Source organism: Ambystoma mexicanum, chromosome 12 (genome assembly GCF_040938575.1).
Source record: "Ambystoma mexicanum isolate Mex_15411 chromosome 12, UKY_AmexF1_1, whole genome shotgun sequence".
Classification (NCBI taxonomy): domain Eukaryota; kingdom Metazoa; phylum Chordata; class Amphibia; order Caudata; family Ambystomatidae; genus Ambystoma; species Ambystoma mexicanum.
The window spans coordinates 1108268714-1108294071 of NC_090936.1; the positions used below are offsets into that span (position 1 = coordinate 1108268714).

Consider the following 25358-nt stretch of genomic DNA (forward strand, 5'->3'; position numbering starts at 1 on the left):
AATAGGGGCAGCCACCACAGTAGCAGGAACAGGAGCAAGAAATTAAGGATATTGGGCGGTGGAGATCGGGTGCCTACAAGAAGTATATTTAGGATTGAAAGGATCTAGGACATGCCATTGATAGTTATATATTTATTCCCCTATGATAGAGGACACCACGAGTAGCAGAAGAATTGCACAGGTGATTGGTCTCTGATTTGTAGTGGATGTAGCAGAATGGGCAAACCTCAGGAAGAATAAAAGAAAGAGGGCCTACATGTTGGTCATTCATCTAGGTAGGAACAACCGAACTTTCATGAATCAAAACCGTACTGAAATAGTACACCAAACAAAGGCCTTAAAGGATACAGTGTGTGAGGGCCATCTCCTGGATGAGATGATATGATCTGATGGCTAGAGAAGAGTCCGGTCAATTCAAACCTTCCAACTGATGTCACCCTTTGACTGTCCAAACTACAGCCAGAGAGAGGAATCAATGGAAAGGGAGTGGAAGGTAACAACAACTCGCCGGACTGTAACAAGAAACACTACATTAATTACTGTTCTAATGCCTATGGGTTAATATCAGCTGTTTAACAACACACTAACCTGTTTGCTTCAATAGTCTCAGGAAGTTCTTCATAGAATCACCAGGTAAATCCAATAGGAACAACGACAGGGAAAAGGGAAGTCAGTATGGGAACTAATCCTTGACGGCACGAGGGCCACGCTAGTGTCGGGCGGTGCACTCAGGATAGCATCCATAAATGTCTAGTGCACGTATTCCAGAAGTATGGAAGAGGGAAATAACCTGATGAATATCCTTGAATGATGATGTCCAATGCCCTTGTTGAATTAGTAATTTGGAGTAGCAATAGTCCTAAAATGGTCTCTGGTTAGGAAGAGTGAACAGAACTTCCTTCTGCTAACACTATGACACAGGGAAGCACAGCAGGACTCTATTTGCAAAAGTATGAAACTAACGGCCACATCTGGAGTGTAGTGGGGAAGCCGCTATGAAAGCAAGCCGTTCGATATTAGGAAACAAGAAAGCTGTGCTGATAGAATGTCAGCGCGGCGAGGAAGTAGGAAATTCGGAATACATTTAGAAAGAAACGGAAAGAGAGCTTTGTTCAGAACGAAGCGACAGTAATCCACGTACCGCTGAGCTGATGCAAGCGGAGGATGGAAGTTTTGAGATTCTTGAGCCAAAACGTCACAGAAAAGTAAAGGTTAAGAAACCAGCTTCTGGAACGCCGTAATGAAACAACAACAATCAGAAGCAGCGAGCGGAGGCTCACTCCCTGCTAAATACGTAACAACAGGTCATGCGATTAGTCGCGTAGCACCTGATATTACTGACTTGCTTGCTGCAGATGCCGCTTCCCGGGTAGAGTATTGAACAGCCTCCATCTCGTATAGAACGGTCTAGCTGTTCTGTAGGCAGAGTGGGGAAGCAAAGTAATAGTACGAGGAGGATTCTGCAAAGGTGATGGCATTGGTAGTCTGACAGGCATGACACTGACTCAGATGGGCAGGTGGCAACTGCTGAAGGAAATGTGCCTCATGTTTTCATCTTTGAGCAGGGACCTGGGGGCTAGTGAATTGATTTTGTCAGAGATTATATCTATGGTCTTTTGGAGAGGAGCGAAATCGCATGCAGAAGTGGAAAAGTCGAGGAAGAAACTGAATATGGCAACATTTTGCAGCAGGGCTAGTTTTTCAACAATTAGGCACGGGCTGATAAACCTAGGATTGCCTGGTTAGTACAAGAAGTACAGGGATTATTGAATTTAGAAGTTGCTCTAAGAGAACGAGGTTCTGAATAAAAAAGCAAATGTTTACACTGATGGTGAAAACACTTTTTTGCTATAGTGGTTACTCAAGAAATTGAGCAGTGCCAAAACTAACCTCCTGACGGAGGACAAGAATGAAAAGTAGTAAGTAGCCCCCCGTTAGCCTAACACAACGGGGGCGGCAAGGTTGGATAAAGAGGTGCACCAAGCGTTTGGTTGTCAGTTTCCAGACTTGGCTGTTGGAAAGAAAAGCATAACGTCGGTTGCCGCAGCCCAACAGCAGCGGCTGCCAATTTGAGTCGCGCTGAGCGGGACACTCAGGGAGGTTCAGGGAGTTGGACCCAGTTATGCCAAGTAAAGAGTTGATAAGAAGACAAAGAAAGCTGCCTGGGTATGAATAAAAGAGATCAACGGTTAAATGAAGTGCTGATGAAGAGGAAGACTAAACAAAAGATGCTGCCGATCATCTGGCGTTTTACAAAAATATATGTGATTTGAAGTTTATGGTTGAAAATATGCAATAATAAACTGCGACCTTGTTTTGCCCCAATAAGAAGAGGTTGGTCTAGCCAGAGTTATTCATGCAACGTAAGCTATAGAGAATTGTGTGATATGTTGGTGGGGCGGGGTGAGTACCTGACTGCCTATACTAACATGTATTTCCTTTCTTCCTAGAACGAGCCAGCTGCTTGCACTGGGGATAGAAACATATTTGTATTCTTTTCAGCAGGAGCAGGCCCACTTGTACTATGTTGCTTTTTGTACATTTTTTTAAAACAGGACTCTTTCTACACCAAGTGGGGTACAATTCTATTGATTTTCGCCATGAATTTAAATTCTTTTGGAATTAGGAGAAGATATGATTGAAATATCCCCATGTGCACATTTCCCAGATAACAATGGTATCCCATGAGCACAAGGGCCAGCGAGTCAGATCTCTTGTTGCTCTGCTCATGATGAGCACCGCAGTGACCAGATCACCTGCAGCCTGGCCAGATTACACCCATTGCTAAGAATAGAGCAAATACGCCTAACCCCAGCTTTTCTCCTTCAAAGGGTGCAATAGAGCACCCAGCTTTTCTTTCACTCCACATTGCGTACCAGATTAGCATTGGGGCAAACAGGTTTTGCTCATTGTATCTGTTTACATGACTTGTTACGGAACAGGCAGAGTTCCCCCGAAATTAACCTGGGCCATTTTGCTTTAAGCTTTAAATTGGGGAAAAACATTAAGCTAGAACAAAATTTACTTTTGCTTTTTTGCTGTTTATTTAATAATATGACCAATACAAACGGCTCGACTTTCCATACGTGTGCGTTAAACAATGGCTATTTGCTTATTTAGTCATAATTTAATCAGCAAATTGTCCTCTGTGTACTATTAATTTTATTCCTATAGTAAAATGTATTATTAAACGAAATACTCTCATAAACATTAGATGTAAATGGAACACACAATTTGATAAACACTGAAAGATACATTAGTTTTGCCCATTATACCAAGACATTAGGAACATTAGACAATTCCTCTGTTTAAAAAATGCTCACATAAGGACAGCAATGGAAGATTTGGTATTCAATAGCTGCTGTGCTCCCTGTCTCTGCTTTCATATAAAAATTATAGTTTCATAAATGTACAGTGTTTCGATCACTGTTACAGCATAAGTTGATCAAACATAATTGTCCATCCTCTCTATTATCCTTAATCACTCTATTACATTCTAATACTACCATGCAGGTTCGACTTAATTTAAGTGGTGATCTGACCTCAAAATTTCAAACATTCAGAGGGCTGAAATAAGGTTGTATCTTGGCTTCTTCCATCTTTAATTTTTTCATTTACGACTTGGCCGTAACTCTGAGTCAAATTGTGAGGGACTCTCCCCGCTTAGGTTGGCATAATGTTCCTTATTTTTTTTATGCCGATGATTTGATTCTTTTTTCAAAAACCCATACTGCTCTTCAGAAACTTTTGCATGGCCTTGAAACATACGTAGATACGAACCATTTGACAATTAATATTAATAAAACTCAAATAATGGTTTGTAAGAGGCATGAAAGTTGTAAAGTTAAAACCTTTTGTTGCCGATTACACAATGTTCCATTAGAACAGGTAGCCAACTATAAGTATTTGGGCACTCTTATAGTGGATACTTTACCAAGCCTTGACCCTGACATGGAGATCCAGGGCAAATTACGGTCTTTAATTGCGCAAGCAAAGATACTTATGGCCAAATTTGGCAAATTTACTTGTAAACATATTCTCACTTTCTTTTTTCAGAAGGTGATGCCAATCTTGACCTATGGGTCTGAGGCTCGCAGTCCTAAACCTGTGGAGTGGTGGGATAGAATTGAACCCTTGTTTTGGAAACAAGTACTACATTTACCAGCTTGCACACCTTTACCTTTGATTCGATTTGAATTGGGTTCACCTCTCAATGTTCTCGTTTGTAATTTGGAAATATTGTGCCTTTTTCCGTAAATGTCTATTGTCTTTAGAGCGATCAGACATTTTGGGAAAGGTGGCCTGTCATCTTTTAGAGCAAAATCAGGCTTTTTCAAAACAATGGTTTATCTTTACTATGAATGCAATGGCTGATGCCTCAGTTGATTTAGAGTTACTTTTGAACAATGAAGCTCGTGCCAAAATGAAAGTCCAGCAACATGATTGGATTCTGACCCAAAATAAATGTCTCAATTATAAGGATTTTGATCGAGCGCTATTTGGGCACAAGCAATGTAGAACAATGTCTGATTATTTGGCCAAATTTCCTTGTTCAAAGACTCGCCGGCGGTTTCTCCGCTTTCGGTTGAACCTTTGGCCGACATTAGATGTTCAGGCTCGCAGAAATCAAATTATGCAATCAGAAAATGTATGCCGATTTTGTAAGAATGTTGGCAAAAAAGAAACGCTGGAACATTGTTTAGTGTATTGTACAAATTTAGCCATTATCCGAAAAAATGCTTCGGAAATTTCTTTGAAGACCAAAATGCACATATTCAAAAGAACTTGTGGCATTGTATTTTTTCATCAACTGCCTTAAGGACCAAAATAGCAATTGAATGCTTTTTGGTATTAAATACTTAGTGCATACTCTTAATTAGCGTAATTGAGTCAAACTAATTTCAAATTTTAATTGTGGTGAAGGAACAAACTGTAAATTTGCCTTTATGAATTGTATTGCTGTGATATTGTGTTATCTTTTGATATTTGAAAGGTTGATTTTATTAACCATATACATAAATAAATAAAAATAATAAATGTACAGATATTACTCGCAACAATTAACTTATTTTTAAATCAGTGTAGTATGTAAAGATCTGTCTTTACATATGATTGTTTATTTTAATAATGTTATGAGGACAAAGCACTAAAGGAAGCATGTTTAATGAGGAGAAAGTACTAAAGAAGATATGCTTAGTGATGATGAAGAACCAAAATAAGTATATTTAATGAGGAAGTACTAAAGGAAAACGTTTGAGGAATGAATACCTTAAGGAAGCATGTTTAATGAGGACAAAGCCCTAAAGAAAATGGCCAATGAGGACTCAGCACTACAGGAAGTATGCTTGATAAAGTCAGTGTATATTTAGGCAAACATGTTTACAACATTTTGAATGTGTTTTCAATGAATAACAATTGCTGACAAATATTAAAACAATATGTTCATATATCAACTATGTTGCTTTATGGGAGGTTACCTGAGACCTGTGTGAAACAAAGAAAGTGCAGAGGTTGTGCTTGTTTGCTATACATGCATTGACAGTACTCCACTTTAAGTCTAGATCGGTCATCTGGCAGAGGTAGTAGAGGTGCTAGGTGAGGTGGGCTGTGTAAAATGTAAACGTAACATACCTTATTTAATTTGCTGGAGGGAACATATGCCAGGATTCATAAATAACATGCATGGGTTAAATCTGGGGGGCAGAGTGTACTGCACCTCTAATGCCCCGTATGAAGGGAGCTTGGGTTCATGACAATGGACTAAATGAGGGCACAGGCAACTCACAGGCAGCCCGACCATGCATTTTTGAATGTTGGGGAGATTCTGGACACTCACATATGTATTGTTCCTTTCACCAATATGGTGGAGAGCTGTGGTTACCACTCCTACCATATTGCTTCTGGGTGCTCATTGATCGTGTTGGAACCAAAAATTGATGGGTGGAAGGTTTTGAATTAATCTGAAACACTGGCATTGCTCTGGGCAACCTTCCACACCACTGTTTTTTAGCCCGACTGCACCATTGCAAAAGGGGTCCAGCCATTTGCAAATCAGTCAGGTACTGACACTAATGTTAGCAGCCCAGCCCGAACTGGTTGGCCAGGTCCCCTCTGCATGGAAACACAAGCAACCCCAGACATGTTTTGGCCTTGTTGGGCCTCCTCAGTGAGGTGCAGCTTGGTTCCCTATGGCGCAGCGAGCAAGGGACCCACGTCTGGGCATAGCCTCTCTCACATAGGTAGACAAACTGAAACCAGAAAAGTGATGGGTTGAAGGTTTGGAATTAATCTGAACCACTGGCATTGCTCTGGGCAACCTTCCACACCACTGTAGCCCGTCTGCACTATTGCAAAAGGGATCCAGCCATATGCAAATCATTCAGGTACTGACACTAATGGGAGCGGCCCTGCCCGAGCTGCTAGGTCAGGTCTCGTTTGCAGGGAAACGCAAGCAAGCCCAGACATGTTTCGGCCTTGTTGGTCCTCCCCAGTTGGGTGCAGGTTGGTTCCCTCTGGTGCAGCGAGCAAGGGACCCACGTCTGGGCATACCCTCCCTCACATAGTGACAATGATGGGCCAACTTATTTTTTGTATTCGTAAACAAACATAAATAAAAGATTTGCTGGAGTGCTTAAAGGTAGGGCGGTGAAGGCAAACATTTTAAAAAATGTCTCTCTGCTGTGTGCTTCTGCTTACACCTTGCCTGCTACGAAGCAGATTAGGTACAGCAAAAAGGGCCCCTGGCACAGGCACAAGCATAATTTGGGAATCTGAGAGGTGTTTGCCAATTCACAGGAATTTTCTTAGACATAAATACATTGGGTTTTTATATCGCGCTTCATGCTAGAATCCGGCATCTAAGCGTGGGACTGGGTATTGAACCTATGATGCTTGCACTATCTTGTTTCCAAGACAAGCTTGCTGTCACTGAGCTATCCTCTCAGTCACTTAGGCTGCAGATATATTTTGGAGGTGCCCCAAAGCCGGTCTTCTGCAAAAATACAGTGCATATGTATCTCCAGTTGCATGCCTGCTTGGCATGCACAAGTGGAGAACAACCTAGTGAATTGCACCAAATGTTGTATTTAGAGATTCATTCTGGAAATGGTGCATGTGTTCTGGGCACAGGTCAAGGGTCCTTCTTGGGTGCAAGCCAGGGGCCACTTTTCCATAATGGGTGATGGGGAGCTGAGCCACGACCAATTATGAAGGAGCCAAGTGAAGCCAGTAATAAAGCAGCTGAGGGACCGCTCCTGGCTTTCACTGTACAGGGAAATTTGCTTTCCCTTTGACAGTTTAGTATCCTTGTATGCATACCCAAGGATATTTGGGTTCTGCAGCCTTGCATAGCACATTGGGGAGGCAGGCTGGTGTACTGCAGGACCAAATGTGCTAGGTGCCCCTCTGGGGAGCGGGGCAAAGTGGGATGTAGGTGCCCCAGCTCCATCAGGCATCTACAGGAACCAGGAAGCTCTAACTGCTTTCAGGTTCTTGTTTGCATGCTGCATGGGAGTCAGAGGGCCATCAAGAAATGAAGTGTGGGGCGGCATCTAAAGTCTAGACCTGGGCTGTTGGTATGAAGAATAAAGTATGCATCTATGTATGTGTGTATACATGCATGCAGGGGTTTGTCTCTGTAAGTGTGTCAATGATAACCTTTATGTTTTATCGGTGTGCACGTGAATGAAAGAGTGTATGTGGAGTATGAATGTGTATGAGCTGGGCCGGGGAGCAGGCCTCTTATTTGAGGGGGTTACATTGGTGCAACAACAATCAGTGCCGCCAGTCTTGTCATGTTTCTTACAGTGAAATTAAATTGTGTACTGACCTCAAGGGCAAATCCAACTTCGACAGTATTCTTACAAGGCCATACTGGCCTACATTGGTACAGTCAGACTAGACATGTTTTCTTACTGTGGTATGAATTTTTTACTGGTGTCAAAGGCAATGGCAACGTGTTGGGTGTTCATACGTGGCCATATAATTATAATTAACATTGTTCTTTTATAACACGCTTAATACTGGAGACCAGTTTCTAAGCGTGAGGCCTGGGATCGGAACCGGTCTTGCTGTGCGTTCTCTTGCTTCTAAGATAAACACGTTGACCCTGAGCAATCCTCCTCCCATACTAACCTACAATGTTCCATTCATTCTGGACATGTGTTCTTATTGCGGTAAGGCATTATTTACTAGCATTATGAGAAAAGCCAACATGATGAGTGTTCTTATGTAGCTATACTGGCCTACATTGGGACAACCAGTCTGGACATGCTTTCTTACTGTGGCATTATATGATTTACAGGCAACAAGGGAAAAGCCACTATGATAATAATACTTACATGGAAATACTGACCTACATTTGTGCAGTCAGGCTGGACATATTTCTCTTAGTGGGGCACTGCACTTTTTTGCTTCCGTCAAGGTTAAAAACAACAATGCGAGTTTTTTTAAATAGCCATACTGTCCTACATGGTGCAGCCAGTATGGACATGTTTTCTTACTGGGGCCTGGCATGTTTTATAGGTATACTGGCCTACATTTCTGCAGCCTGTCTGGACATGTTTTCTTTAGAGGCATGGCATGTTTTTCTGATGCAGCCAACAGGGGAATGTTTTTACATGGGGATACTGGGATACTTGGAATGTACTTGTTTTCCTATAGCATCATTACTTGCATCATATGCAAACCAAACATGAGAATGTTCTTATTTGGGGACACTGGTTTATATTGGTGCAGCCAGCATGAACATATATACATAGCCAGTCGTCTTGGCTCATTCAAATACAAGGGGATTATTTAGGCCTATTATCACCGGGCACGGAGAACGAGGACTCTCTGCCTAAAGAGCCGGTGAAGCCAAGTCTCAAAGCATTAAACAAATCCAAGAGGAAAGGAGGCTCCTCGTCTTTTGCCTCAAGGAAATCCATCCAGTATAATCAACAGCCTAAAAGTCACTGTGAGACTGCCACTCTAGAGCTTCTGCAGGAAGCGGGAGGTACAAAAGCTAAGATGGGGCCTTCTATGCCGATGCAGGTTCCGAGGGCCCGGCCCCAACTTTGGTCACTAACATTATATCTGATGGCACTAAAAGGCAGGTCTATTTGCAAGGCCCACTGCAAAGGTGGCTGTTGCCGCATAATCTCGGATCAAGACACAACCGGGTGGTAGTACTTCAGCTCCCCCCCCCACCCCGGTAGGCCCAGACTTTGCCTCTGGGGATATGACAACGGTGAGTCCAAGGCCCAATCAACAGGATGGGGCTAAACGGCAATGGCCCCAAATAAGTCAGCCTGTTGAAAGGTGTGCTAAAGGCTGGAGTAAATATGACAAGGGGGAATGGTATTGCGAGCAGACTCCTGTGTTTGGGAAGGGGATTACATTGGAAGAGCTTTCCCTATTGATCTCAAGCCCATTTATGAACCGCAGCTTCCTATTGAACCTCTTCCAGTGCATATCTCCTCTTAGGAACATAACGAGCAAGGAAGGATTGTCCTGCCAAAAGTCTATAGTGCTACAAATTGGGTGGTTGTTGAGTTCACTTCTCCGGTGATCACAACCTTACTCAGCCTACATCATCAGGACATAAAACAGTTGGGGTTTCAACTAACGGTTTGTCGGAAATTAAGTGATTTTTTATGAGATTCTGACGTGCTTCCATAAGCCCAAAAATGAGCCTTCTATAAACTCCCCATAGTGGACAAAAGTATACAGAGTGGTAATCATTTAGCCATGTGTTCATCAGAGGGTGGGCTCACTGGCTAGGTCCAAAAGCCGATAATGCAGAGACTTAACTCCTTTGATTACCCCAGTGTGGGGCAAGCATGAATACCAGAAAAAGGGGTAATGCTGAGCTGGGCCTCTTGGAACTTGCAGGGTTTCAATTATTTTTTGTGAAACCCCAAGGGCCTAAAAATTCTATATATTTTCATTGTAGGAGACATGGTGCACGGATACATTATATGTTGATGGATATAATGTTATCTGTTCTCCCACCAAGCAGAATGCTAGAGGGTACTCAATGGGAGGGTGTTAGGTAAGAATTGGTTCATTCACACTGGGTGAGACTACACAAGACTCATCTGCTTGGTATTAGGTAACCCACCTTTTGGCATAGGACTGTACTAAACAAGTTGGTAGTGAGACTGAGCAGCCAGGGCTATCTCAAGAGGAGTAAATGTGAGCTGTAGAGCTGCACAATTGAAATCGGTAAATACAAGTAGCCAAGTAAGACATGCCCTCAAGGTTTCAGTTATAAATATATATTTATTTATTTAACGTCAGTTTTAAATAAGCATATTTAACAAGGCCAGAGATTGTAACAATACCAATAAACTTTGAAATTACTTTTCAGAATAAATCAAGGCAGTGAATAACCTTTGGATATGCTTCATACACTTCTCCTACACCCACAGGTGGCTTCAATCACAAGGGTAGTATTTGCATTTATATATTACACTGCTTTACTTTGCAGATTCAGAGTTGCAGAAAGGAAAGGTTAAGGGAAGCAAAAAGGTTAGAGCAGATTCTCAGAATATGTGAGGACAACTAAATACTCCAATGAAGTCTAGATAAGCCTTTCCCAGGAGTAACACTGTTAAACAAGCCACAACCTATGAGGGACAAGCAATACCAAAGTCAACGGATTAAGAAGAGTGTCTTTAGGGAGCCAGGACAGCCAAAGTCATTTGGATATTCTATAGATCTGATGCAGTTCTTGGATAAAAGTCTTGCACAAAGTTAGAGAGTTCAGAAAAATCACTTGTAGGGCCACGATCTGTTACACCTGTGAAAAGGTAGTTGAAATCAACTCAGAAAGTAAGTCAGTGCAAGTCTCAAGTGAGACAGCACAACTTAAGGCAAGAAGGTTAGAACCCCCAACCCTAAACAGTATCTGTGGTTAGAAGAAAAGGTGGTCCAGCTGGATTCTGTCTTGCTACAGCCAACCATACCCTGGTTCCAGAGCCTCAGTTGTGGGAACAAGAGGGAGAACGTCTGCAGGGTTCCTACAGCAGTGCTCAGGAAGGTCCTCGGCAGCTACGGGATCTTTTCGTTTCAGTGGCACTTCACGGTTTCAGCGCTTAGCAAACAGAACTGATGCAGATCATTGGACACCGGTTGGACTCTCCGTGCTCCCTCGGTCCTCCACTCTGGTGAGGGGCTCTGTATCGGGATGTTCTGCTTCTGGTGGGTCCTTAGGAAGCTCCTGGAGCTTTTAGCCAGATTCACTCAGCGGCATAATCTCATCACTCGACCCCTGGCATTGGGCTTCCGAAGCAATGGAGAGGCGCAGCAACTCAGGGATGATACCCAGTGGAGTTCATCTCGGGGTTAGTTGGTCCCACTAACCCAAGGGGAGTAGTCATTCCTGAGGAGCTTCTCTGTCGAGGTGAAAAAGGAGGTAAGCACAGCAGCAGGGCTTCACCGGGCAACTGAAGGTCAAGGAGGTTGCAGCAAGCTGCATTAACGGTTTCTTCTTTGGATGTTGTTCCAGCAGTCGACTCTGCCTCTAGTCCCAAAACCGTAGCCTTTTAAACAGGTTCCTCCCATTTGTGCACTGCCTAGGCTGTCAATCACACATCAGGGTGGCAGTCCTGAAAGGGCAGCCAGCCAGCCAATCAGGACTAGTTTCATTCAAGCAGTCCTACCGACAAAGTACAGGGGAGTTTCGGGGCCCGCCCTCACATCCTGTCCTTCCAGACACACTGGAGCCAGAGGTGCCTGCCAAAGGCAAGACAAACAAAGGGCTCAAACCTGTTTCAACGCACAGAGTAAAAGCCAAGAAATACCTCACAAACTGAAAATTGTAAAAAAAGAAGACATGGCCATTTTGACAAAATGGTCACACCATGGGTGCTGTACTGCAGCTGAGGGTTCAGCTTATGGTAGTAAAGCACAATGGTAGGAACAATTAAACCACTGCCACCAACCATTTAAAGTAGTGAGGGTAAAATAAAATTGTTAAATGAGAAAGTATGAAAAGGGGCTGCTGAGTAACCCCCCAGCACTTCCACATAAAATGGTGTGTTCAGCACCTACAAAGAAGAACGTTAAGTAAAGTCAATTTCACTTTATTTGTATTTGTATTTATTATTTGTATAGCACGCAAAACCCTGGGGTATCTAGGTGCTTAAAATTAGTTTCAGTGCTTCAGGTTACAGAATGGGAAGCGTACGAAGAGAATTACAACATCACAGAATATGTAAGGTAGTATGTCATACGTAAAGTGCAAAAAAAGAGAAGTATTACAAGCATCGAGTCTGGCGCCAAATTACAAGTGACAGCAGCACACAAATGTAAGGGTCCACTAGTGGGCAGACGTATATTACCTACCCCATTTTATAGGGCGGCAGCAACACATAGATGCAAATGTCAATACAGTGGGCAAGTATATGGAGCCTACCCCATGGTGCAGGACGGCAGCAGCACACAGATCCAAAGGTCCAACAATAGGCAGGTACATGGTGCCACCCCATATTACAGGGCGGCAGCAGCACACAATGCTAAGAACGGTCAAGCAATAGGCAAATACATGGCGCCTACCCCATCTTACAGGGTGGCAGCAGCACACAAATGCAAAGAAGGGTCCAGCAATAGGCAAATACATGGTGCCTACCCCATCTTACAGGGCTGCAGCAACACACAGATGCAAGTGTCCAATCAGTGAGCAAGTGTATGGAGCCTACCCCATGTTGCAGGGCGGCAGCAGTACACAAATGCAGCAAGGTTCAGTAGTAGGCAAATACATGGTGGCTACCCCATCTTACAGGGCAGCAGCAGCAACACAAATGCAAGTGTCCAATCAATGATCAGGTATATGGCGCCTATCCCATCTTTCAGGGCGGCAGCAACATACAGATACAAGGGTCCAGCAGTAAGCAGATACAAGGAGACTACCCCCTGTTGTGGGGCAGCGGCAGCCTGCAAATGCAATACAGAAGTTAGGTAAGGTTTATCAGGGGGAGTGGGTGGGAGGATGCACAATCACAGGCGACCAAGGGGAGGGGGTGGGGACACACACAATCACAGGCGACCAAGGGGAGGGGGTGGGGTGACACACAATCACAGGCGTTACACTCTTTGGGAACTAAGTTATTGGGAATTGTAGTTCACACAAGAAAAGGTTTGTGAACCTTAAGAGAAATCTAAAGGATATCGCAGTGACACTGCACTGAAGGTGCAATGTACAAAAAGGAGAGGCCTATGGAATTTGTCAGACTAAAAAAACAGTGAAAACACACAATCCAAATCAAGTAAAAACACATGAGAGAGGGAGAAAAAGGTCTCATTCACTCAGGAGTAAAAATTAAAAAGTCATAAGTCCAGCAAAAGAGCAGGGAGTCTCTAAGGTGGGAGGAATTTAGCACAAAAATGAAAATTCTCCCTAACAGAGGGGCAAAAACCTCCCTGAAATTGGTACAGCTAGTGGTTGGTAATAATTGTGAGGATGTTTATCAGCTGTCTGCATGACATGGAATTATTTCAAGTGTTAGCATTGATAATAAACCTATACAAGCCACCTACAGTCAAGACTCCTGGCACTCCTGGAAAGTGTTTGAACTTCTTGACTACTAGGACGCACGCGATCATCGGGGGGGTGGGAGGTGATTATTTCAGGGGACTATAACGAACATATGTTCCCAGCGCAAGGGCGGGAAGTACTACCAGACCTTAGTGTAGGTAGGAGCATTTTGTCAAGTGCGACGGAAGCGTCTTCCCAAAGATATGGTTAGCAACATTTAGAATCCTATAATTTAGTCTGCCTTAATATAAAGACAACTGCCGGTCTTTATATGCAAAACACCTGGTCTAACACCTGGTCTAATGGAAGCTCTAATTCTTGCATCGATTATGTATTCATTAGCAAGGAACCTTGGTGTACATTTAGTCCTATCACTATGTGTAGTGTGTGGGAGTGAGGGGTCGTTTAGGCCCCCCTCATACATTCAGCACGATGTAAGCCACTTGCTCGCACAATAATGGGGGATGCTTCCATAGCTTGTAGGCATGCTAACAGTAGCAGATGCAGGGTTGTTGTGCGGGCCACTTGGGCTTCCATTTTGCGTACCCTCGACCCCATCTTTGGACTAGGCCTCACTGCGATAATACGAAAAAGCCTGTCTCCCCTCTGCAGCGCCGCGCACACTGCGCTCATGGCCCCCACCTTTTCTCACTATGCTTGAAAGCTTTGCAGCTCCATTCTCACGGATGAGCCGGAGATAATTGCAACAAATACACCAATGTAACATCTCACTTTTCCTCTGAGATCATTGTCCTATGTGTGAACCATGCCTTGTAGCTCATCCATCTCCACAAACCTGCCCGTGCCCTCTTGCCCCCGCTGTTGGAAAATTACTGCCAATACAACCCTGTGTCCCTGCAAGGTATTCTCTTGCTGTACCAGACATGTGATCCCACTGTGAAGCCCACCCCAGCGTGCCCCCAACTAACACCAGACCCCCGTCACAGTATATTGCACCCTAGAACTAACAAATGTCAAAATGCCTTATGTCCTCTTTGATGCACCTTGACCCACCCCACAGCCAATGTTATCTTACTGACCAGGATCCTAAGCCCGGTTCTTCATATAAGTCCCAATGAATAATGCTGTGATTATATGTGCACGATTTATAGATCTATGATGATACACTCAAAGGAACTAACTGTAGTGACCATTATTTAGTGCATGTCTAATGGTAGTATCTCACGTTAGCTTAGTTGGGGCCTGCCCTACCACACAGAGACCTCACCCTCACCCTGCCTGGACACAGACAGATGGACCTCGTGACGCTCACCATCCCGCCAACCAAGCAACCAACCACAGAGGAGCAGCGCCTACATCCACCTATAGATTATGGTTGTGTGTCCAATCATAATGACCTTTTGTAACATTCATATCGGACAACACTAAGCTAATGGGCCTGGTGGCGGCGGGCTAGGTACAGAAGCTGCACACTCTTTACTTGGCTCGCTGTCAAAAATAGCCTTGGCATATTGTGATAACATCAGCTTTCAACTATCGTGGCTCCCTGATATGTCAGATTATCTCAACCTACTTAAGAAAAAAACCTGTGAGTGGGATACAGCCATCGCTATCCAGAAATTAAACCCCAAAGGCGTTATCAGGAATACACGCAACAGGCATGTATAATAGATGGACCCGTTCCTATCTCCTCAAGTCCTGTATGCATGAAGGAGTTTATCATATATCTTTGTCTAAACATTCGACCCATAAATGAATACACTGGCAGTTGGAGTGGTGTCCAATATGCTGATACATTATGTCTTTGGGCCTCATTACGAGAACGGCGGTAGCCATGGAGCTAATAGCTCCATGGCTGCCACTGTTCCGGGCTCCATTACCGGGTTCCTGCAATGGAGACTTACCGGGTTACTCCGAGATAGGAGGACCCGGTAAGTCCTCCATGCAGGAACCCTTCCCCATTCCCTTTGAGCCCCCATAGGGCTCAATGGGAATGGGGAGGGAGGTAATAACGGGCAGATTACATCTGGCCCATTATTGCCTCCCTCTTCCCCTCGCGGGACCCGGAAAGCATGCCTGGTTTTACCAGGCGTGCGAACCGGGTCCTGCGATGGGGAGCTTGTAATCGGCGCTCCCGGATTGAAAGGGGCTGGTGCTTTTTCCCAGCCCCCTTCAATCCGGGAGCGCCAGGGTCGTAATGAGGCCCTTTGTGTTTGAAACACGTGGAAACTAGTTGTCATGTCTTGACACAATGCAGTGCTTTATAAGTGCAGTATAGTAAGGCGTTTACCGGAGTAGTAAGGAGCACCTTTTACAGTGCAAATTCACTTGTCATTACCAGCGCTGGGTTTTATGTTTGGAAGGAGGCTGTGAAGCACCTATTGGGTACAGGATCAGAGAACATTTGTCGGCAATCAGCAGTCAAGATAAAAACCTACCCCTAGCAGAGCATTGGCAGAAATCACATCAACTGGAGGATAAAAGAGACATTCGATTTATTGGACTAAAGAAAGTAGTTTTGGGGCCAAGGGGCGGTAATCAAGAATTGCTTCTCCGTCGAGAAGAAGCCAAACAAATCTGCCGCTTCAAAAGTGTAAATCTAGTCCTCAACACGGACAATGAGATGGCCTATTTTCTGTAAATGTTAGAGTTAACTTTCTGTAAAATTTAAAATGTTAAAATCTAAAAATTTTAAACACCATTTACACACATCTTTACGGTATGCGTAATACTTACAAGTTGCCAAATTACTACTATCATAAGACATCATTTAGAAATAATATGAGTAGATTGAGTTCTCACGGTCACAAGCATAGAATTGGATTCCAGTACATACATTAGATATACAAATGTTTTGCACATACTATTGCTGGATCAGACCGGCAATGTTCCACAGGAAAATTTAAGTGCGAAACTGTAGACGTAATTTCCCACAAGACACCATCAAGGAAACATAAGTGTTATTTAAAATTACGAACGTAATATAGAACTACTTATAAACGTGTCTTGCAAGTCATGAAATGTCAGGAACTAAGATTTGCAGGTAGAATACACAGCGTTACATACATTTTAGATCTTCCAATACGGCCGCTGTCGTAGACTAGGGAGCAACGAAAGCAATGATGGACTTAGTTTCCATGACAACCCGCATATCAACACAGACCACAGGGGCTCCGCCATCATCTCTTGTTCTACGCGGGACACGCAATACGTGACTTTGCAGGTAAACCCTTGGGGGGGACCACCAGAACCCACCCATGTGTTTCAGCCAATCGCACTCTGATGCGCGGCTCAAACCGAATGCACAGAGTCATACATATTTTTCAATTTATTCGTTTTTGGGTGTTAAAGCACACCTCTTCGGCATTAAGAACATGACTAGCTTTACAACCGGAGGCTTAAAACCATGTACATAGAATAGTAAAGACTGTACTATATTATTTTACGAACGAAACATGGCCCTATAGAATTTATAATTCTGGCCACATTTGTGGGTATCTAAGCGCGGGCACCCGCATGAGATACATAAGCACAGGATGTATGTGGAACACACAGCACCCGATAATGGCGACTGGTCTTCCATATAGGATTATGAATGAATTAGGTCTATCGAAATAACATGCTATCTAATGTCCTCCACACGAGTTTTACTGAGATAATCCGTTTTCTAATGTCTTCTCCATCAGGTGTTTGGGATTTGAACCCAGTTATTACTTGCTGTATTAAAGCAATACGACTTTAAGAAGGAACATGGGGTAAGCTAGACGTACGGCTTTTTTCTCACACCAAACACTCAGCGCAATCATGCCATTTATTTGGAGCAATATGCATCATGGTTTCTAACCGTTCTTGTGCATTATTTGTCAACCTTATGATCCGCTCCTTCCCCCCTCCCTGAATCTCTGTCGTTATTTTTATATATATATATACACAACGCGTTGCCATTGTTTTCAAACACTGGAATTGGTATGTATGCGTAAATGTACGTTATGTTACATATTACTATGCAATTGCATATATATTGTGTATTTCTCACTGTCATTACGTATGGAATTGGAACCACTTTGTCAACCCGGCATATTTTTGGGTGACATCTTTTGTGTCTATCACATTATAATCTGGATTGATTACACACTTTCGATTTACTTTAAATTTGGTTTGGGTTCAATGATTGCGTATAAATCATTGTTAACATCATATTTTCTATCTTTCATTTTTTATTCATTTTCTTGTTTTCATTTGCTATTGTTGATCTGGTCTAATTAGACATGCCCTGATTTGAGAAAGGCACTTTTGCCGAAACATGCGTCATGCTTAAAGGGCAACTGTAAATAAATACACCAGCATTGGACTATCGCTTGGTACTTATTTATTTTGGCGCAGTAATAAGGTGTGCCTCAAGTCACTTCACCTATTGGTAGGTGAACAACAGACGGCAGGAGTAAAATATAGTGGGTATCCGATATACAAATTAGAATGTGTGTACTGTCTGTATGTTGACCAATGGCCTTTTGCATAGGTTTTAGCTCAGTTTACTCATGTTTTAGAATTTTTGGTCATGATTGTAATATGATACCCGTAGAAATTATGAAATTGTTTAAACAAATATATTTTGATAAAGTCTTGTGTTTAAGGGTTTTGTAAATCAAAATGCACAATAACATTTGTTTTTAAAAGTATTGATACGATAAGAAAACATGTCCTTTCTGGGTGCACCCATTTAGGCCAGTATAACCACCTAAGAACACCCTACACGTTGACTTTGCCAAAAATCATGGACACATTGTATGCTGCTGTATGAAACTATATGCATAAATGTTTTGGGACCTAGAGATGCTACTTCAAACTCCCAATCAGAGGCTTGCCTTCCTGGCAGGCAGCCTGCATGCACATTCCACTGGACTGTCATTTACTTGTGCACCCATACAATACAGGATTCACATTGCACTCTTTCCCATTCACATGCACACCCATAGGCTGCAATATTCATACTGCACTCTCATTCTCGCAAACACGCACACAAACATACACAAATGCTACAACACACACTGCACAATGATGCTCTCATTCAAACACTCAGCCAAAACCTACAGCCTATACACTAGACTATCATTCACATGTTGATCTATAAGCTGTAATATACACACTGCACTTTCTTTTACACACAAATTTACTTAGGCACAATTCCTCACGTGCACAGATGCGTAGATACTGTGGCGGGTCGGAAGAAGGAGGCAGACACGTTAAGGACATTTTAAGGTTTATTTAGAAAAAAGCCAATCTTTCCCTATAACTAGAGAGATTACCCCGCCTATCTAAAATAACTAAAGGTGTTGTTCTGTCAACAGGAAGTCCAACTTAAATGCCCACTGTCCAAACCTAACTCTAATTGACCCTCCCACTAATATGAACAACTTAGAGTCAGCCAAAAGAATGTCTCTCTTCACTACGGAACTCATGGTGTTGCTCCCATCTTCCATCTGCAAACCCAGAAGTATTGGCTGTGCCTGGCTGCTGCAGCCTCATTCACCAGGTAGGTGCACTTAGCATTGACTACTGCACCTTCTGAGACCAACAAAGCATTTTAGAGAAAAAAAACGAACATTTTGAAAAAAGTTTCTTTTTGCAACCGGATACTCTGCAATTACAGCGCATTGAAATCACGCTACTTTGAAGCCTTTTTCATCATCCTGCTGCCTGCTGCCCACAGAATCCGATCCTCTATGCATTTATTCACCTACACCTGTATTCACCATGCGGTGCTTCCAACATGACCGCCCCGCTCTGATGTTTGCATGAGGCTTTGTGTGCCTTCTTCATTCCTGCACTCTGATTGGCTGCTAATATTCCTTTTCTGGCCAATCCGGGGAATTGCAGGCTTTAGCCGGCCCCTCACCAAAGGCCCTGTCTGCTCATTGTCCGCTGTCTGTCTGGGTCTTGTTAGATCTCTGGGGTTTCTCTCCTACACCCCCCCAACATACAGAGGCCGAGGAAACCACCATGTTCCCTGGACACAAAGTGACAAATGGACTTCCGAACACTTGTGAAGGTCAGCTCCTTTTACTAGCTCTTCAATCCTTCCCTCTGCACCAGGTCTGGCTACCTCTCTCTTTACCAGATCCGTTCTTCATCTTACCTAGCCCTGTCAGTAACTGATTGTGTCACCTACCCTGTCTTAAAGTTGAATTTGGCCTGTCTAGTGTAGCGTATTTCACCTGCCCTGTAATAAAGTTGAATTCACCTGCCCTGCTGGATAACAGATTTTGTTTGTGCTTGCGGCTGTTTGTGCTCCCACAAGGCGCACCTCCCTCTGTCTCCAACCCCCCCCCCCCTCCTCCAGGTGCATTAGGGATCAGCCTGGCAAGTGTCTCCCCACCCCTTCTGTCAACCATGTCGCAATCTATCTCTTCTATCCTCTCCAACTGTTTCACAATCATCTATCCTTTTACTATCACTAAATCTGGCCAGAAGAAAATTAAGAAGGACACCCTGAGCCCCAAACCAGGCCGACCTATTGCAGACACTTATGTCAAGGCTTCCACCAGAGAGACTGTCATTGACATCCTCTTCTTTGTAAACTCACCTGACCTCTGGACTCCAAAGTCTCCAACCACAAAGGTCCTGGTGCATACCGTGTCTTATCTTTTCAAAGGCAAGAGCTGGAGAAAAGGCATACTTCAAAGCAAGCAATCAATCCCGGTGCAAGGTTTTGATCACCGCAAGAATGTATTAAAAGAATATTTTTCTAATGTATTGTCTTTTGGCAGAAACGTTAATGAATAATGTATGCTTTTCAAAAATGTTCTGCTGGTTACTAATGTATAGCTTTTGTGAAAATCACATCTCCTTTTGTGCTGGTGCATATGTTAACAGGTTGAAAGCAGCATTATTTTTAAATAATGTGACAATTTCTGCATAAATTATACATTAAAAAGACAGAGAATCTCTCAAACATGCCCGGAACATTGATGTGGGGTAAAATATACTCCCTGAATACCAGCAATAAAGAGGCAAGAGAGATTTTTGAAGATCCATTGAAGTCTAAAGCCAGCACATAAATGATGATGTCAGACATGAGGCCTATTGAACCAAAAACAGGCCTAAATCACAAAGGAAATAAAGTGTGCTTAAATCAAAAAAATGTGAAGATATGCGCAATGCATTTCCGCAAAGAAAAGAAAGACGTGGATGACAAAGCTATTTTACTAAATCGATGGAAAGCTACACATTTCACTTAAAGAGACAGATAGCAGTGTGTACATTATCTTCAATGTAAAACCAGACCGTGATCCCGAAATCTCAAGTGAAACCAAGCTTATTGCATTCCTCATCCTAAATGACAGTACGCGGAGAGAAGTGCCTACTTGAGTTCAAGGTGAACATGGTTTTCTCATATAACTGGCCTATACATATGGACAATCCAGAAGTGATACTCATGTTTTTTGCAACTGTGAGATTAAAGAAGTACATTACACATGGATATAAGGCCCAGATTGCTTCATGCAATATGCATTGTCTGTGAGTTAAAAGTAATTTCTTGCAGGATCACACTTGCAGGCGGGCATTTCTCCTGAAATGAAACTTTAACCTCAAAGGCCTTTCCTCTGCTGGTCCCGGAGAGGGAGGTCTGGGTGTCAACAATCAATGAGGACCATTGCTCAAAAAAATATAAAGAAATACACTGCCTAGATTTAAACCACGGTGGAAATAGATAAAGTCATGCCTGTTCTTTCAGCAGAAGTGATCATGAGGTCACAACTCCCATAAAATGTGCATTGAAGCTGCAGCCAGGATCATTACAAGGCGAAGAAGGGATAGGCTAAGATAAACATGAGCCAACATTTGGCTGGTCACATGCTTAAGTGAATTTAAGAGAAAAAAGTTTGGGCCAGAGTGAGCAAGGCATGTCAGGCTGGAGTTTAGCTAATAGAAAAAGACATTAGCCCTCATTAAAAGTTTGTCGGTGTGGAATTAATGGTGCTGGTAAAACTGTACCAGCACCGTTTTCCAGACCGGCAAACTACGAGTTCTGCGGGCGGGTGCCATCCCACCTGCTAGGTCTGACCTGGCGGGAAGAACGGCACCCGCATGCAGATATGCACGGCAACACTGGCACCATTACAACATGGTGCCGGTGTTTCTGCGGTCCCCACTCCCGTGGAGTGGAGTCCTAAGGGACTCCACGGGAATGGGGATCAACAGATTTGCCGGCGCTGGATTTACCGGACCACCGGGGAGGTAATGCCCTGGTAATTTCTCAAAGTCCGGAGCCGGTAATTCACTACAGGTCCGGCGGCAGCCTGCCGGTTTTACCAGAATGGTTACCGCCGGACTCGTAATGAGGGCCATTGTATTGCAGAAAAAGGTCAGCGTATATGCCACAACAATCATTCCAGGCTTTTAATAAAGGTGGCAGTAATCCCCTTTGAACCATGCCAAAACCATTTTTGTGTGATAAACATGACAGAAGTTATTAAGGAAAATTTGATTTGGGCATTCCCATGATTCCGAAAGTTTTGAAAGTTGGGGTGAGGGTGAAGGACAACATTAACATGGGAACTATGAAATATCATATTTTCACTGATTTTCAGAGTTTAAATATGTCAAACCCACATGTCAGTTTGGGATAACAAAGCTTTCTCCTCACTCAGCTGTCCTATCTCACACCCCTCATCTCCTTGTCCTATTAGCACACAGGTGGGAGGTGAGTAGAGAAAACCTACCAATCCCTTCCGCGGGAATCATGACAAGTTTGTGATGTAATTTGCGCTATAATTAAACCAGTTTGCATCATGGGCTTTTCCATTTTATCCCGGGAGGAAACCTGCTGCTAGACTGTTATGAGAAACACCCAAGCAGAGAGGACCCACATCTTGCATTGGAGACAGGGACAAGCAGACATATAAGCTGACTGGGACCCCTTGGAGGAGCCAGAGGGGACTATCCTTGACTGACACCCTTCCTGTCCCAGAGGTGCCCTGCTGTTCTCTGATGCCCATTACAAAGTCTCTCCTGTAAGTAAAACTATCTCAAAGCCATAGATTGTGTAGGCCCTGCACCTTTCTCAAATATTGTTCTAGTTATTTCCCCATAGCAAAATATATTGTTTGTCTGTGTAGATCCTTAGCATATTTAAATTTAAGTAAATCAATTAATTCCCCTATTAAAATCACAGGATGTGTTTTGTTAGCATTCAAAACTAACAAGCTCCCCCAAGTGTGTTTTGAGCCAGTATATACAAAGATTTGATTCACTATTTGTAAGAAAACCCCTGACTTTGGTAGAGAAGGGGGCGGGTGTCCTGAATACCTCCCAAAACCCAGTTTCCAAGTGAGTGTGCAGGGCGCAAAATGAAATTCAACACGGATTCCCTTCATTTTAAATCAGAAGTGTGAAGCCTTGTATTTCCTTTGCATGTGTGGTGGAAAAAACTAAATTGCCCGTTTGTTCCCATTGTGCTCTGACCCAAACCACAAAGCTCTGCATGTTCCATTGTTTTTCTTTTCCTCATATTGTATCTGTAGTAATAAGTGCACAATGATTTTTCCCCTCGAATCCCTTTTCCAAAGAGTGCATTTCTATCAGAACCTATAACGTTTTTCCCATTGTGTGCCTGCTCTCTGCCACTGGCCTTCAATTCAGAGGGGTCAAGTCTAATTGATGTTTGGAAGGTAGGGGTTGCTGGGAGAAAAAGTATTATATCCAAATTAGCAATCACTGTGTGTTTCACATTTTTGTTTTTCTGTATTGGTGGGTGATTTGAATAGAAAGCTGTGGGAAATTGTGACTGTATATCTTAATATTATCTCTGTGTTGGTGCCATTGCGGAAGTCATTTTTGTTCTTGTGTTGCCACAGCATTGGTGGCTGATTTAGTCTGTTTGCCAAATTTGGTTTAAGTAAATTAATAAACATATATTCTTACTACACAACGGCCTGGTTCCTAGTCCTTTGTGGCACCGAGTATTTGTTGGGGTTGGGTGCGAGAGGGATTGGAGGCCTTACCAAAGAGAACCTGAATCAAAATAATAGTGCTTTGTTGTGCGCCACCTTGATTGGGGGGAAAGGAACTCCCTGAGTTGAGTGTGACAATGAAATGTGTGTCCCAAATGAAATCTACAGACTCATTTTTAACTTAAGTGTCCTTTCTGCATTTTTCATCACTAGTATTCCTTGTCATTTTTCTTCTAAAAGTGTTGCACTTTTTGTGCACTTTAAGTCGCTCTTGGACATAATCAACCCAATTGTGTAAACGTTTTTAGGGGCAACGTTCATAAAGAGCATCTGAGTTTACTCATGACAAATTCACAAATGGGAAGTGCTTTGAAATGCACACAAAACAGAAGCATTCTGCTGCCCGTGTTTGGACCAGATGCAAGAGGATTCTAACCCTTTCATGCATTTCATTGTGAGTGGGACCACAGCAGTGGTGTGCATTGCTACTCTCAAACAGGTCTAAAAACATTTGTTTATTTTTTTTTAGCATTTCCAAGTGACCGCTCCTTCCTTTAAGGTTTGTTCCATGTGAAATCATGTCCAAGCACCCTCTTGTGGGTTCTGTGTGCCAGTCATGCATTAGGGTCAACATTTTACTCCGGGCCCCAAGTTAAGCAAGAGGGCTGGCAAGTGCATCATTTGCACTGGTGAACATGTGGGCAAATAGTGCTTCTTCTGCACTTTTTTTACTCGCATGATTCTTCAATGTGCCCAGTATTGTTTCCGTTTCATGCGTAACATATATGAATAGCATGTAACTATCTCCCTTAAGCTATGACATACCAAAGTGCCCCCCATGAGGGTGGAGGGGTTGGACACTTCGCTGAATTGCAGTGCACCTGCAGGTGAGTTTTTCTACACCATCCATATACCAGCCACCGTGGGCAATGCATGGAGGCGTTTTGACAGGCAGCTTTTTGAAAGTGGTCATTTTGGTTGTGAACTTTTGTTCGAGCAGAATTCAACTCGTTTTTTTGGTATTAATTCCCCCCCCCATCACTACCACACTCAGAATCTCCCCTTCTCATACCCCCAGGCCGCCTACTTCACTACTCCTACATACATATGTACATACCACCCAACACCAAAAAACAAAAACTGGTCGAATTCTGGTCATACAAAAGTGCACAACCAAAGTGACAACTTTAAAAAAGAAGTGGGTAAAAGTAGTGGGCATGTATTGGCATGCCTATCGATCTGTGTGCCAGTCCTTTTCAGGAGTCGGAGTACAAGGACTTGTTTGTTTACAGAACCCGTGTAACTTCGCTGCAAGCCACTAGTATAGTTTCCAAATGGGGAGCCACTAAGAAAGAAAACATGTAACCCCTTAAGTGTCAAGGATCCTTTCTGCATAGATTTGCATAATAGCCTGACACTTAAAAAGGACCTATTTCTAGGAGAAATAAGTGCAGGACTACAAGAAGGATAATAAAGGTATAGAGGTGGAAAGCAATGGTATAATGACAAGGTGGAAAATAAAGCAACACAATAAAATAAAATATGCACAACAACTCCGCCAAGAGGAAGAAGGCAATGCTGGAGGAGTCATGCAAACTTGAACATGGAGTGGGAGGAAGCAGGCACAGCCCTAAAGATCTCCTCCGGCCTAGACTAAACAAAATAAATGAGATGATATGAAGGGAAATGACCTACAAACATACTTCTTTCTTTTCTTTTATGTGCTTGTGTGAACAGTGTTAAAAAACAACAACCGGAAAACTGATCAAAACAATAAAATATACTTCAACATGATGAACCTAATAATTAAAAATCACACAGTATAAAAGTCCAAGTGACCAAATGATCTTGAGTATTGATAGTGGGCTATGTGTTGACACATACCTACACTTCACAAATTGAACTCCATTCACGTCTTCATACAC

At 43.1% G+C, this 25358-nt stretch overlaps 1 protein-coding gene across 2 annotated transcripts in view; it reads right to left on the reverse strand.

Moving 5' to 3' along the window:
* SFMBT2 (Scm like with four mbt domains 2) overlaps nucleotides 1–25358 on the reverse strand; it is a 957919-nt gene that overhangs the window by 124244 nt on the left and 808317 nt on the right. The gene's annotated exons all lie outside the window — the stretch shown is intronic.